Source organism: Alligator sinensis, unplaced genomic scaffold, assembly GCF_000455745.1.
Source record: "Alligator sinensis unplaced genomic scaffold, ASM45574v1 scaffold215_2, whole genome shotgun sequence".
NCBI lineage: Eukaryota > Metazoa > Chordata > Crocodylia > Alligatoridae > Alligator > Alligator sinensis.
This window is the reverse complement of record NW_005842400.1, coordinates 924,027-936,729: the sequence shown is the minus strand read 5'-3', so window position 1 is coordinate 936,729 and position 12,703 is coordinate 924,027.

The window sequence follows — 12,703 nt, the reverse complement described above, 5'->3', positions numbered from 1 at the left end:
ACGCGCTGCCCGAAGGCGGCCGGGTCGGGGCGCGAGTGGCGGGCCCGTGTGTCCCGCATCGCCCCGGCTCCGCGCCCGCGACAGCATGGCCTTGATGTGGTCTTAGCACGATGCCCCCCATGAGTGCGGGGCACTTGCGCCCTCGCTACATGGCACCGCCCAGGCCCACCACCGCTCCAGGACACTGCCAGGCATCAGCTGCGCCACGCCGTGTCACCCCGTGCCACACTACAGCGAGCCATGCCGTGCCCCCCTACACTACACCATGCCATGCCACACCACACCACGCCATGACGTGTCATGCTGTGCTGTGCCATGCCGTGCCACATCAATTTGGGTTAGATATTAGGAAGACTTCTCTCACTAGGAGGGTAGTGGACCACTGGAGCAGGTTACCCAAGAGGTGGTGGACCCCACCCTTGGAGATTTTCAAGACCCAGCTAGATAAACCAGGGATGATGTATCTGGGGCTGGAGTAGGGGGTTGGACTAGGTGACCCCCAAGGTCCCCTCCAACTGATTCTCTGATTCTGAGCCACACCATGCCATGCTGTGCCGCACCTCGCCTCTGCCGCACTAGGAAACATCACACCCGGCATGTCCAGCGTCGCCCAGAACTCACCATTTCCTTCTTCTTCGCCCACAAATCCTGACTTCCAGCAATGGCTGTGCAGCTTTGCTCTGCCTTTGGCGCTTTCAACATGTCTTTTCCATGTGTCTCCTGGGTCAGACCAGAGCTACCATTGGTCTGACCCAGTTTGACACTGCTTCCGTTCTTATTTTTACACAACGGGTAGTTAATTTGTGAAATTCATTGCTACAGGGTGGGAGAAGCAGAGAGCGTTGCCAGATTCAAACAGGGACTGGACACATTTCTGGATGATAGGCCTATTAATGGCCATTGAGTCAAATGGTTGGAGATGTTTCCTTTGGCATCTCTAACCCAGTAAATGTTGGATGCCAGGGAAGGTACTGAATAGGGAATAGATCACTCTAGAGATATCCAGTTCAGTGCTGTCACTGCACATAAAACAAAAAGCCCTTCTGAGTTGCTGCTTGATGACAGGGCAGCAGGGATGGGAGCATTAAAAAAGTGTGTGTGTGGGAGGGGGTGCCACTGTTGGAGACAGGCCTATTTGGTGCACAAAGGAAACCATGGGCAAGGCTCACAAGGAAATGGTTAGCCCCCCTGTCATTAGAGGGGGTCAGTGAGTGTGTGCCAACACGATTCGTCAGCCAACTGATGCAAAAACAAGGACAGGAGTGAGGGTCAAAGGTTAATAACAAGTGCTCCAAGGGGGGACACCGAATAGAGCACACCAGCCAGCGCCCACTGGCCCTCGAACAAGTCCAAGGAGCCAGTGCCCACTGCCCAGTGAAATTCTGCCCAGCGACATGAATGGATGAGGGACAGGAAGACGGTCCCACAGTCACTGGTGGTCCTCTTGGCCAGAGCCTCCTTCCTGATCAGACAGATGGCCAGCTTAGCTAGGGCCAGGGAGATGTTTACCAGGAGTTCCTGGTAGTTGGTGGGGTCATGGACTGGGAGTACTTGTTGGAAACAGGCCTATTTGATGTGCCACTTGGTCATGGGACAAGGCCCATCACAGGAAACTATAAGCCTCCCTTAAAAAAGGAGGCCACTCAGGACACGTCAACTAAATGAGTGGGACAACAAAAAAGAAAACTGGAACAGGAGTGATGTCATAAGTTAATAACTAGGGCATCAGAAGTGGACACTGAACAAAGCGCACCGGCCAGCACCCACTACCCCTTGAAGGAGTCAAGAGACTGTCAGAGAGGGGATACTGGGCTAGATGGACCATTGGTCTGACCCAGTATGGTGCTTATGTTCTTATGGCAATCAGGCTGGCCAAATGCACTGAGTAGGGTATTTGTGGTCCTTGTTGATGGAGCTGTCACTCCCACAGCTCCCTAATATTGCCTAGTGATTATTTCTGCTCCTCTACAAATCAGTCCTGCTCCCCAGAGCCTACATCCACTGTACCTGGCCCCTACCCACCATCCATTCAGGTGCATTACCCTACATATGCCCAACACATACATTTCTCCAGCTCTCAACAGCTTTCCATTTTACCTCCATGACCTTCCTTCTTCGTGTTTGTCATTCAAGAGGCCTGGGGTGGGCACTTGAAGCAAAATCCCTGCCCCCATTCCATGCTGCAGGGTGGGTAACTCCCAGGTTTTTTCAGTCCCAGACTGAATTGTGGGGAGATATGTGGAGAAGCAAAGGAGCCATCCCTGTTGCTCACAGGAAATATGTAGGGGGTGGAGGGAACAGAGTAGCTCTGAGCTGTTTGGATCTTCCTGCTTCCTCCTCCTTTCTACCTTCTTCTGAGAACCATGTGAGGCTGCTGAGGGGAGGAGAGAGTTTATCTGCCCCCACCAGCAGCTTTGATAGGATGCTGTGACCCAGGAGGTGGTCAAGAGGGGCAGGCAGCCAATCTGAGAGGGTTTCACTGCCACCCATGCCACTCAGCAGACATACCACTGCCATACCATGATGCATCATGTCACTACACTGGCACTGTCAGACTGCCATGCTATGGGTCTATTATGCCACAGAACTACCAACTTCACTTACCTCCATGCTGTGGCACTGTAAATATCAGCCATATCATGATGCCATGACTCTAACTTGCCACTGACCTTCTGTCTTTGTGACAAGGGCATTGCATTAACAGCAGTGCTGCAAGGACATTCTCTTCCCCTTGGAGCTGGAGAATCACAATGCCCCAAGGAACAATTTTTCAAATAAGCCAGAGTAGTTTGGAAGCCACTTGACAGTTTTATGAGCATTCTGAAGAATTTGAAATTATTTTTGCCTGCTTTTCTTCTTTCTCACCCACCTAGAAAGGAGATTTGTGAGCCAGGTTGCAGCAGCACTGACTTTATTAGAGTTGTTCCTTGCAAAATTGTTAGCGTCTTGGCAACTATAGATCATTCAGTCACTTTGCTGAACAGTACAAGGGTTTGAAGGATTCTTTGTATTTTTTAAATTAAAATATACCAGACTGTAGCTCATAAACTACAAGAAAATAGGTTTCAAGCAGGGACTTGCAGGAGAAAGTAGAAAAGTGACAGATGGGGATTTGGGTGTGTTTCCCAAATAAGGCCTCCTGAAAGAAGGCATTGAAGAAAAGAAGATGAAGAACATGAAGGGCATGGGAGAAGGAAGCGAGGGGTATAATAAACCCTCCTCCCCCAACCTTTAGCAGTTGCCTGCCTCTTGTGCCTGTCTGATGGGCTGAGAGTTAAAATGGCACAAAGTGAAGTTTTGTTTCTATCTGGGAGAAATTTTACAATCTTTGAATTCTCCTTTGCCTGGGCCTGAAAGCTTGCAAATAATAATTAAAAAAAATGCAACTATCTAGTTGGTCTAATAAAAGATATCACCACTACTCAAGAGTTTGGTCTGCCTAGTCTCACCATCTACATTTGAAAGTTAATGCAAATCAAGGTAAATTGTGGAGTCCAACTGTAGTAGTTCCTGAGTAATTCATATGGGAATGCTGTCATTCCAGGATAACAGTACCTTGTTCCTGTTCAGCTTCACCTGTTTTCACTCATTTAGGGCTTATCCAAAAAGAGAAATTGCCCAGAAATAGTGTCTACATCAATATTCTTATCTTGGAATAACACTATCCAAATTGGGAGTTAATCTGGACTAGCTATAGCATTTTAAATTCAGACCCTACCTCCCCTTAATATGGAATCACTTTCTCATGTAAAAATATCCTTTGTTTCTCTGCGGCTTCCTAAGCACGATTAAAGGCAGTCATGGGCGTAAGGCCCCTGGATCTCAGATATGTGCAGGGTGATCCATTTCTACTTATTCCCAGAATTTTGGATTGAAAACCAGTCTTTCCAGGGACTTTTATGCTCAGACTGATCTATATGACATAATTTTGCCAGCAGAACTCAGAGAGTGATAGTAAAACCCTTCTTTCCGCTGGCATAGTAACACTACCTTACTGAGCAAAGGAAGGCTTCTGCTGACTCCTGGTAGCCAGCAGAAGGCCTGTACTGTATAGGCACCTTCTGTTAGCTGCTGTAATCCCTCCAGCAGCTCCTGCCTTCTCAAGGCACACTTCATGGCCTGTTGGCACAGCTCATAAAGTGGAACTGTGCGGAGCTCCCAGAAATCCTGTGAATATGAAAGTGCTCCACTGACATTCCTGATCATTCACATATGAAGTCGGAACTGATATTCCTGCTCATTCACATATGAAGTCGGAACTGATAATTGACTTGAGCTACACCCATGTGCAGGTGGGGCCATAATATTTTTTTCTGATTAAAATAACCTATTTGATTTTGGTTCCCTCCCACTAACCCCTGTAAATAACAAGAGCGATCAGAAAAACCTCAGGCTTTTCAATGTGTTATTGTAAAGAAGCCACCATCCTACCCACACCTCTTGGCTAGCCAATAAACGAGATGAATGAATAGCAAGCAAGTAATTAGCTCAAGGAGAAGAACAATATTTGCGTGGCATTTCAGTGGCATAATAATGCTACCATGGAGAAGAACCAATTAAATAATTTATTTTCTTTTCTGTTTTTTAAGAGACAGAAGTAAGTAAGAATGGGGCCACAGACAAGCAGTCTGAACCCAGGCTGACAGGACAGGCACTCTGGAAAGAGAAGCATGGTTTTGCAATTCAGGGAACATCTACACCACATTCTGAACAGTATTGGCCCTGATGGAGACGCTTCTTTCTACAGCCTCTCCAGAGTACTTTACCTCTTAGGCCCCATCTCCTGACTTGGGAAAGGGGCAAAATGACATTCCAGTTTTACTTCCATTGACACACCACCAAAGAAAGAAACTTTGCCTATGTGCACTCCTGCTCCATGAGTGCCTGAGCTCACCAATTTGTCATGTCAGTGGTTTGATGCAGCCCCAAGAGGCTTTCTGACTTAAAAGGGGTAAGGCACTCGACTGCTTCCTAGCCTCCACATAGGTCCTCTTCTCTTCTGAATACCATCAGTGCTCCCTCTCTGCAAATCCAGTTCCTGAGCAGCAGCAGGCACCTGACTCTTAACAATTTAACTGCTGCCTATGGGTTTCCAGTTTCCAAATAACATCAGTGACTACAGCCAGGACACACATTTCTGACTGGTTCAACAGCTGCAATCAGCAGCACAGAAGCAGACAGGAGCACATTGCAGTTCAAAAGAAACAACTACAATCTGTTAACATTTACACCCCCCAAGACAGGAAAAGACTTTAAAAGCAACCAGTCTCTCTAGTGTTCATTGTGCTCATGAATAGCCTTGTTTTAAATAACTACAAATAACTAATCAAGTGTAACTAACATGCTGTTTTAGCAACCTACTATATTAAATTACTCAGACACAGGGAGCTGTCTGATTCTCCCTGTCTGGATATTGGCTGGGTAGATTGAAAGAAATAGATAATGCATGTGTTGCATTATTCATTGACTGCAGGAAGGACAGACCCAAGATGGTGGAGGTGGAAGCTTTGATAATATTTTTTGCAAAGAGCACAGGTGATACACTGAACATTTGCTTATGTGTTAGAACGGTGGTCTGAGTATCATTAGACTAGAGCCTTGTTAACTTCACTTTCCTGACAAAGCAGCTGCACCAATGCTGGAGCTAACTGCCTGGAGACTCAGGAAAATGATACTGCATTGACTCACATTTGAAAACTTTTCTTTGCAGCCATAAAGAATAGATGGGAAGTACTGGGATTATTTAGCCTGGAGAAGAGGCACTGAGGTGGGATTTGATAACAGTCAGTCTTCAAATGCAAAAAGGGTTGTTACAAAGAAGAGGGAGATCAGTTGTTCCCTCTGTGCACAGGGGATGGGCCAAGAAGCAATGGGCTTAAATTGCAACATAGGAGATTTAGGTTAGATATTAGAAAGTGTTTTCTGGCTGTGAGGGTGGTTAAACACTGGAAAAGACTATCTAGGGAGGTTGTGAAATCTCTGTCTCTGGAAATTTTTAAGAGCAGATTAGACAAACCTTTGTATAGGATCATTTAGACAGGGGGTAATCCTGCCTTGAGCAGGGGCCTGGACTAGATGACCTAATGAGCTCCCTTCCAGCTATACAATTCTATGAAACTTTCTTGGTCCTTTATTCTTTTACAGCCACTTTTTTTTTCCAAAGTTTTATGATTTGTAACCTTCTCCTTCCCTTTTTATAACACCTCTGTTCTCTTGGAATGATGTAATGGAATGGCAGCACCAATGTTATTTGTGGATGGTACAAACTGAAGCTCATCTCTTTTGCATTGAAGAGACAATTAGGGGGAAAAAAAACCTCTGGAAGGAAGATCCTCCTGTCATTACTTGGTCTCCAGGCAGCTACTCTAATCTTTGCAGGGATGATAGAGAGCCATACTCTTCTAAAATCAGGATTTCCACACACCCCCTCCCACACACACACTTTTTTAATGCTCCCATCCCTGATGCCCTGTCATCAAGCAGCAACTCAGAAGGGCTTTTTGTTTTATGTTCCTCTTTACTGTTGCTGAGAGAATAGATTCCACTGTGTGGAGGTTCAGGAAGTGACATATGGGACTAAGCACCTTTGGCTGTTCAGAAATAATAGTCATAGGGGATGTTTCTCGGGGAGCCCTGGGGACTACTTGCAGGGGTTAGCCATCACCAGTATAGAGAGGTGAAAGTGGAGAGTAGCAGAACCAAAAATCAGAGGCCCCCTAACAGTTTTTGAGGGTGGGCAGGATAATGGGACCTTAAAATGTAGATACTCCTTTCAGCATATGTATACCCTGCCTGGCAGGGTGTGGTGAGGGGCAGGAAAATATGGAGGCTGCTTTTTTGGAAATGTTATTGGCCCTTTGTCAAGAGTTTTTTCTGGGTAATATTTTTATGAGATCAAGTGCATGGTTGCGATAGATTTATTTGGGATCTAGCAGGAGGGCCAGACCTAGATCAGCTCCTTCATTCCTCCTGGCCTTAAATGGACACTAACTAGTGATAAATCAAAGCTTCTTATTGCTGAGGCTTTGGCTCTTACAGTGGTACACATTAAAAACATCCCATTGCTTTGAATTTCCTGTGTGTGCTAATAGCCTGTGATGTATAGATGAAAGCTGACACCACAATAGACCAGAGAGGATCCTGTTACCTCGGTCAGTTTTACCACCCATTGTGTTACCGCATTGCTTCAGGTTCAGGGAAAGGGGTGAGCAGTTTAAACCAGCATCGGAGGAAAGCAGAAACAAATAAGACCAGTGGTCAATGTAGTCAGGAATCTTCCCATCAGCAGAGGTCATGAGCAGATGTGTTAATTGTCAGAAACTTTGTAATGACCCCTGTTTAGCTCTTCAGTATGGGGACAGTCACTTTTGATATCTTGCTGAGTACAGCAGACTCACAGATACAGCTGTGGCCTATCAGACTACTACAGAACAAATAATGACTAAATAAACAGGGAACTTTACTATGGCCTGATGCTGTGTATGTGGGGGGGGATGTTATAAGTCAGCTGCACTAACCTTATGAGCGTTAGGTGTACCTTTTGTGATTGTCTTCCTGGCTCAATGAGTAAGCTAAAGAAAGGATGCTTCCTGCAGGAACCCGAGGCACTGGGGGGTAATTAGTACTAATCCTCATTGTTGAAACAAGGCAGGTAACAAGGCTTTTGAAATTTCACTCCCCAGGAAGGAAGCACAGGCTGGTTTGACCTGATTCAAGAGACCTGAGAGGACAAAGGACTTGAAACTGTGTTAAATGACAGTCTTGATCTGCAAGAGAAAGTAACTCTCTGTCTGAAACCTGACAGGCTTGATGCTCCAACCCCACAGGGGACCCAAAGTACTTCTGACCTACTATGGTATCCATGTTGAGATAGGTGACAGCTGATAATTAGGCATGCACAGAAGCTGTTTGTTGTTTCAGTATATGATCTCTCTAAAATGCCTTTGTTCTGACAAAATCAAACTTTATTTCAGGAGAGCTGGCTGAGCACTGGACAGCCCTGTTCACTTCCCGTATGAGAACAGAGGTATATGTGCTGGACTAAAGCCAGACCTACTGAGGTGCTCACAATGAATTGCAGGGGTCTCCAAGCTCAGGCCCTGGTTCTGTGCCAATACAGATGAGGGCTGGAAGCTGAGACCCAAGTGGGATGCCCTTAAGGAGGCCCCAAATGGTCCACAGCACACTTATGTTCAAGAGCTATTAGTCTGTTTCTTTTTAGCTCTGCACGGGGTTGGCCTAGGCCCTGAAACATCAACGGTGCCTTTTGTTTTTAATGGATAGTCTCCTTATTCATAATTCCACTTTTTAATCTGTGGAGTTATGCTAAACTCTTGGCATCCTGATACCTTGTGGCGAGGAATTCCAAGGGCCAGTCAAATGCTAGTATGAACAAGTGCTTCCTTTGACCACATTTAAATGTGTTACTTTTCATTTTCATGGAACTTCCCCTTACTGGGAGAGGATATAGGTGAGAGTTCATTTTATCTTCTCTATACTATTCATTACTCTCTGTAGCTGTATCATGTCCTCTTATCTCTGAACTGAACAGTAGCAAGCTCTTCAGCCTCTCTTCCCAGAGAAGTCTCTCCATGTTTCTCTGATCATTTTCTATCTTGAGATATTTTCATATCTGCTATGTTTGTCTGAGGTAGGGTGACCATAGCTAAACCCATCATTCAAGGTGAGTGTGTGCTATCGATTTACATAATGGCCTCATAACATTTTTCAGTATAGTATATATGTTCTATACTCTTTCTCTGCATCCTGAAATTTTATTTGCTGCATGTTAAGCAGAGGCTTTCACTGAGCTGCTCACAATTGAGGTAAATTTTCTTTCCTGTGTTGTTACAATTAATTTAGATTCCTGAAATGTGTACATGGTCTTCCAATTATTCTTCCCAATGAGCATTACCTTGCATTTATTGTCTTCCATTGTGCTGCCCAATCAGCTAATATTTTATATCCTTCTGGAATATTTTGGTTTTCACTGGACTCGATTAACCAAAAAAATTGAGTACCCCATGCACATTTTTCCACTTCAGCATTCACCTCCTTTCCTTAGTCCATGGGCTAACAATACTGCTTGTAGCAGAGAACCTTGGCACATTGGCCTGTTAACCTTTAATCATATTGAAAATTGACCACTTCTTCCTACACTTTTTTTTCTGTGTCTGAACCAGTTTTTCATCTGTAACAGTATTTTATTTCTCCAGTACATACCAATTAACTGTTTTTAATAGTCTTGCATGCAGGACCCTGTCAAAGTCTTTCCATAAGACTAGATACATGATATCAGTCAGTTCTCATGTAGCTGCCCTTCTGTTGACCTACCAAAGACTTCTGATGGATTCAAGCAGTGGTTTTCAAACGTTTTTGGCTGTGCATGCCTTTACCAGCAAAGTATTATGTTTGTCAGTGCCATAGCAACAAAGTTTGGTGCCTGGGGAAAGGCCCACAGGAGCAGCCCACCCTTGCCCCACACATAGATCCAGGGAGCACACGCCCACCCATGCCTGCCCGGGAGTGCACACAGCAGCGGGAGCCACCCTTCCCCTGTCCCCGCGCCCCCCGCTACAAGCTGCTCGCTACCCCGGCTGGGTAGTGCCTCTTGGCGCCCCTTTGCTTCAGCTCCTGGGGTGGTTGCCCCGCTCGCCCCCTTTTGCTACAGCACTGCTGTTTGTACACCCAGCGTGTCTGCATGTTCACTGTCATCAACATATGGCAATGCCATTACTCACTGCATGTTGACCAATCAGAAACTCCATCGTGACCCTTAAAATTTAGGCACATAGCCCTGGGTAAACTACTGTGCACCCACTGCACCCCCAGTTCGTAAACTACTGGATTAGAGTGATCTGATTTTCCTTCACAGACAGATTTATTTCTATCATGGAATATTTATAGGTTTCTTTGTAGTTCTACTCTAATGAATATTTCAACCACTTCATTGGGAACTGAAGGTAAGGCTCACCAATTTGTAATTTTCCTAGAATTATTCATTACTCCCTTTTGTTAAAGAGAAGTGCATTTGCAACCTGCTCCTCCTTTTGTACAGTGGCTGTCAGGGATGTTGATCAGGCAGGCCACCCTGGCCCGGCACTGTGGACTCTGAGCAGGCAGGTCCTGCAGCAGCCACACCTGCAGCAAACTCCAGCTAATGAACTGTACCCCATTTTAGGAGCAGCAGGCATCCTGATTGGCTGCTGGGAGCACCATCTATCCATTTAGCACCAGCTGGGACCCTCGGTCTGCAGGCTAGCCAACAATTCTTCTGTGGCAAGCCACCTGGGTCCTGCATTCTGGGTCCTGAATCTGGTTTTTGGCTTATTTCTGGACTTTGGTTTAGGATTTCCCTGCTGTTTTGTTTCCTGGTTCCTGATCCTGGTGTGGCTCTGGTTTGGGACTTTGCTCTGTGGATTGCCTTCTGGACTGGTACTTGGCATTTGATCCCTGGGTCCTGACTCTGGATTGTGTCATGGACCCTGCTTCTGGATCCCCCTCTGGCTTTAGTATATGGCTTCTGTGCTTTGATCCAGACACAGGCCCTGCTTTCCCTTGGCAGTCTAACCATGAGGGCAGGCTGCCTACATCCTTGTCCTTTACACCGATTTTAATGAGAGTTTATATAGTTCAGTTAGCAGCTCAGCCACTGAGTCCCTTTCCAGCTCCTCAGTGTTGTCTCTTCTGGGTTTGGTGACTTGTTTTCCTACAAGGATGTTTCAGAAACTAAAGGTGATTTCAAAATAAAACTATTGTGTGTGTAGTGATCATTTACGGGACCACATTGCTTCTCCACATAGTCATAAATGATGGGTGCATTCATGTCCCCCACTCTCCCCGACACATCACCAATGGGTGCTTTTGACAGTGCTGCCACTAGTATATCCCACTGCTGTGTAGTTTTCCACCTCATCACAGACCTGTGACACAGACAGCCATTTTGCTGTTGCTTCCTGAAACATCCTTGTATAATTTACATTTGGTCCCACGCCTCCTCTCATGATAGCTTTGTCTCTGATTGTACCTCATATTTGTTACCTGGGAAAGTCAATCTGGGATGATTTCTCCAGCGCAGTCTTCCATGAAGATTGATGACAAACAAATTTAGCCTCATCTCTTCTTCTTTGTCTTCCTAATCATTCTGTTTACTGTTTCTTAAGAAACAGATGCTCCTATACTCTTGTTCCTGGGAGACTTCAAGTGCTTTATTTATATCTGTCATTGGCCATTTGCTTTTCCAGTTCTAACCTTTCTAATTTTCATCTTACATGTTACCTATGGTGGTTTATGCTCTTTTTTATTGTTTTCACTTAGGCTGACTTTCACTTTAGGACAGATTCCTGTTTGGCTCAAATAACATTTTGAATTTGGACATTAGACAGATTTCTTTCCTCCTTGATATCCTCTTCTTCTTTTGCTGTTTAGGGGCACACATGCCTCCTGTGCCTCTTATGAGTGTCTTGCTAATGACTTCAGCAGATCCAGGATTTCATTCCCAAAGCCTTCAGGAGCAGAGAGAGGTAGTGATCTGTGCTAATTTCCAAGGTGATTCCAGTGTCCTTGCTTTTGACATTTTGATCTTTTGGACCAATTTCCTTGTTAATTTTTAATTTCCCATTTCCAAAGTTTGGCAGCACAGTGGGCACTGCCCTCATTCTGCTGTAATCATTATTACATGATGATTCAATTACCATTACATCTTGAATCTCCTCTTGTTGATTACTTAGGAACAAGAATTAGACTCAGCAAAGCACTTATGCACCTACCTGAGTCTATCTATTCAGCACAGCCTTCTAGCAAGAGCATGCTTAAGTACTGTGTTGAGTCAGGCCTCCATTGAAAGCAGCCCCTGCTAGGCTAGGCCTATCTTAAATGCCTTCTGAAAACTTCCCACTATAAAATTTGACCATGGGCACTACCTCCCCAGTGGAAGCAGCAATGGGAGAGAGGAAGACCAGCTGCTGATACTGTAACCACAGTCCTGTCTAACTCAATTCTAAACAGATTTGGATGACACAATGGCAAAAATTCTAGTTGATGCTAACATTTCCTTGATAGTGGCCATCCCACCACTCACTGTTGGCATGGTTGATCTGTACCACTGATAGGGATGGCAAGAAATAGTAAGGAGAAGAGTTTTATAAAGACCCAGCTATTGTTTAGGCTAGAACTAATTGGTCCAAGAAATTGTTCCTGCAATTCCCATATAACCAGTTTCCATTGGGTAACTAACATTGCTTAATATTACTGTTGTATTCAGCTTCTAGCTCACCTGAGCTTCCATAACATGTCATACCCAATGCTAGTTTCTGATTCAGAGATTGCTAATAAAACCCACCTACTATATTTATATTTTAAAAAAGGGGTGCTCAACCCTGACTCCCACAAGCCAGACCTCACCAACCGAACCATGTCACCCAGCCTGCAGAACTCCCCAAGGGTCTTAAAATATGGTGGTGGGGGAAAGGTGGCAGTGTTAATTGCCATGTCCCTAGCTGCCAAAGTTCTGGACCCATGGGGAGCCCTTAGGCTGGATAGCATGGCCCCATGTGCTAGACTGGGCACGCAGACCCAGGTAGTATAGGTCCCAATTCGGGTATGTGGGACTGGGGTGGCACAGGACCTGATCCGGATGCAAGGAACCTTTTCTGGACAGCACAGGGCCTGATCTGGGTGTGCGGGGACAGGGTAGTATGGGGCC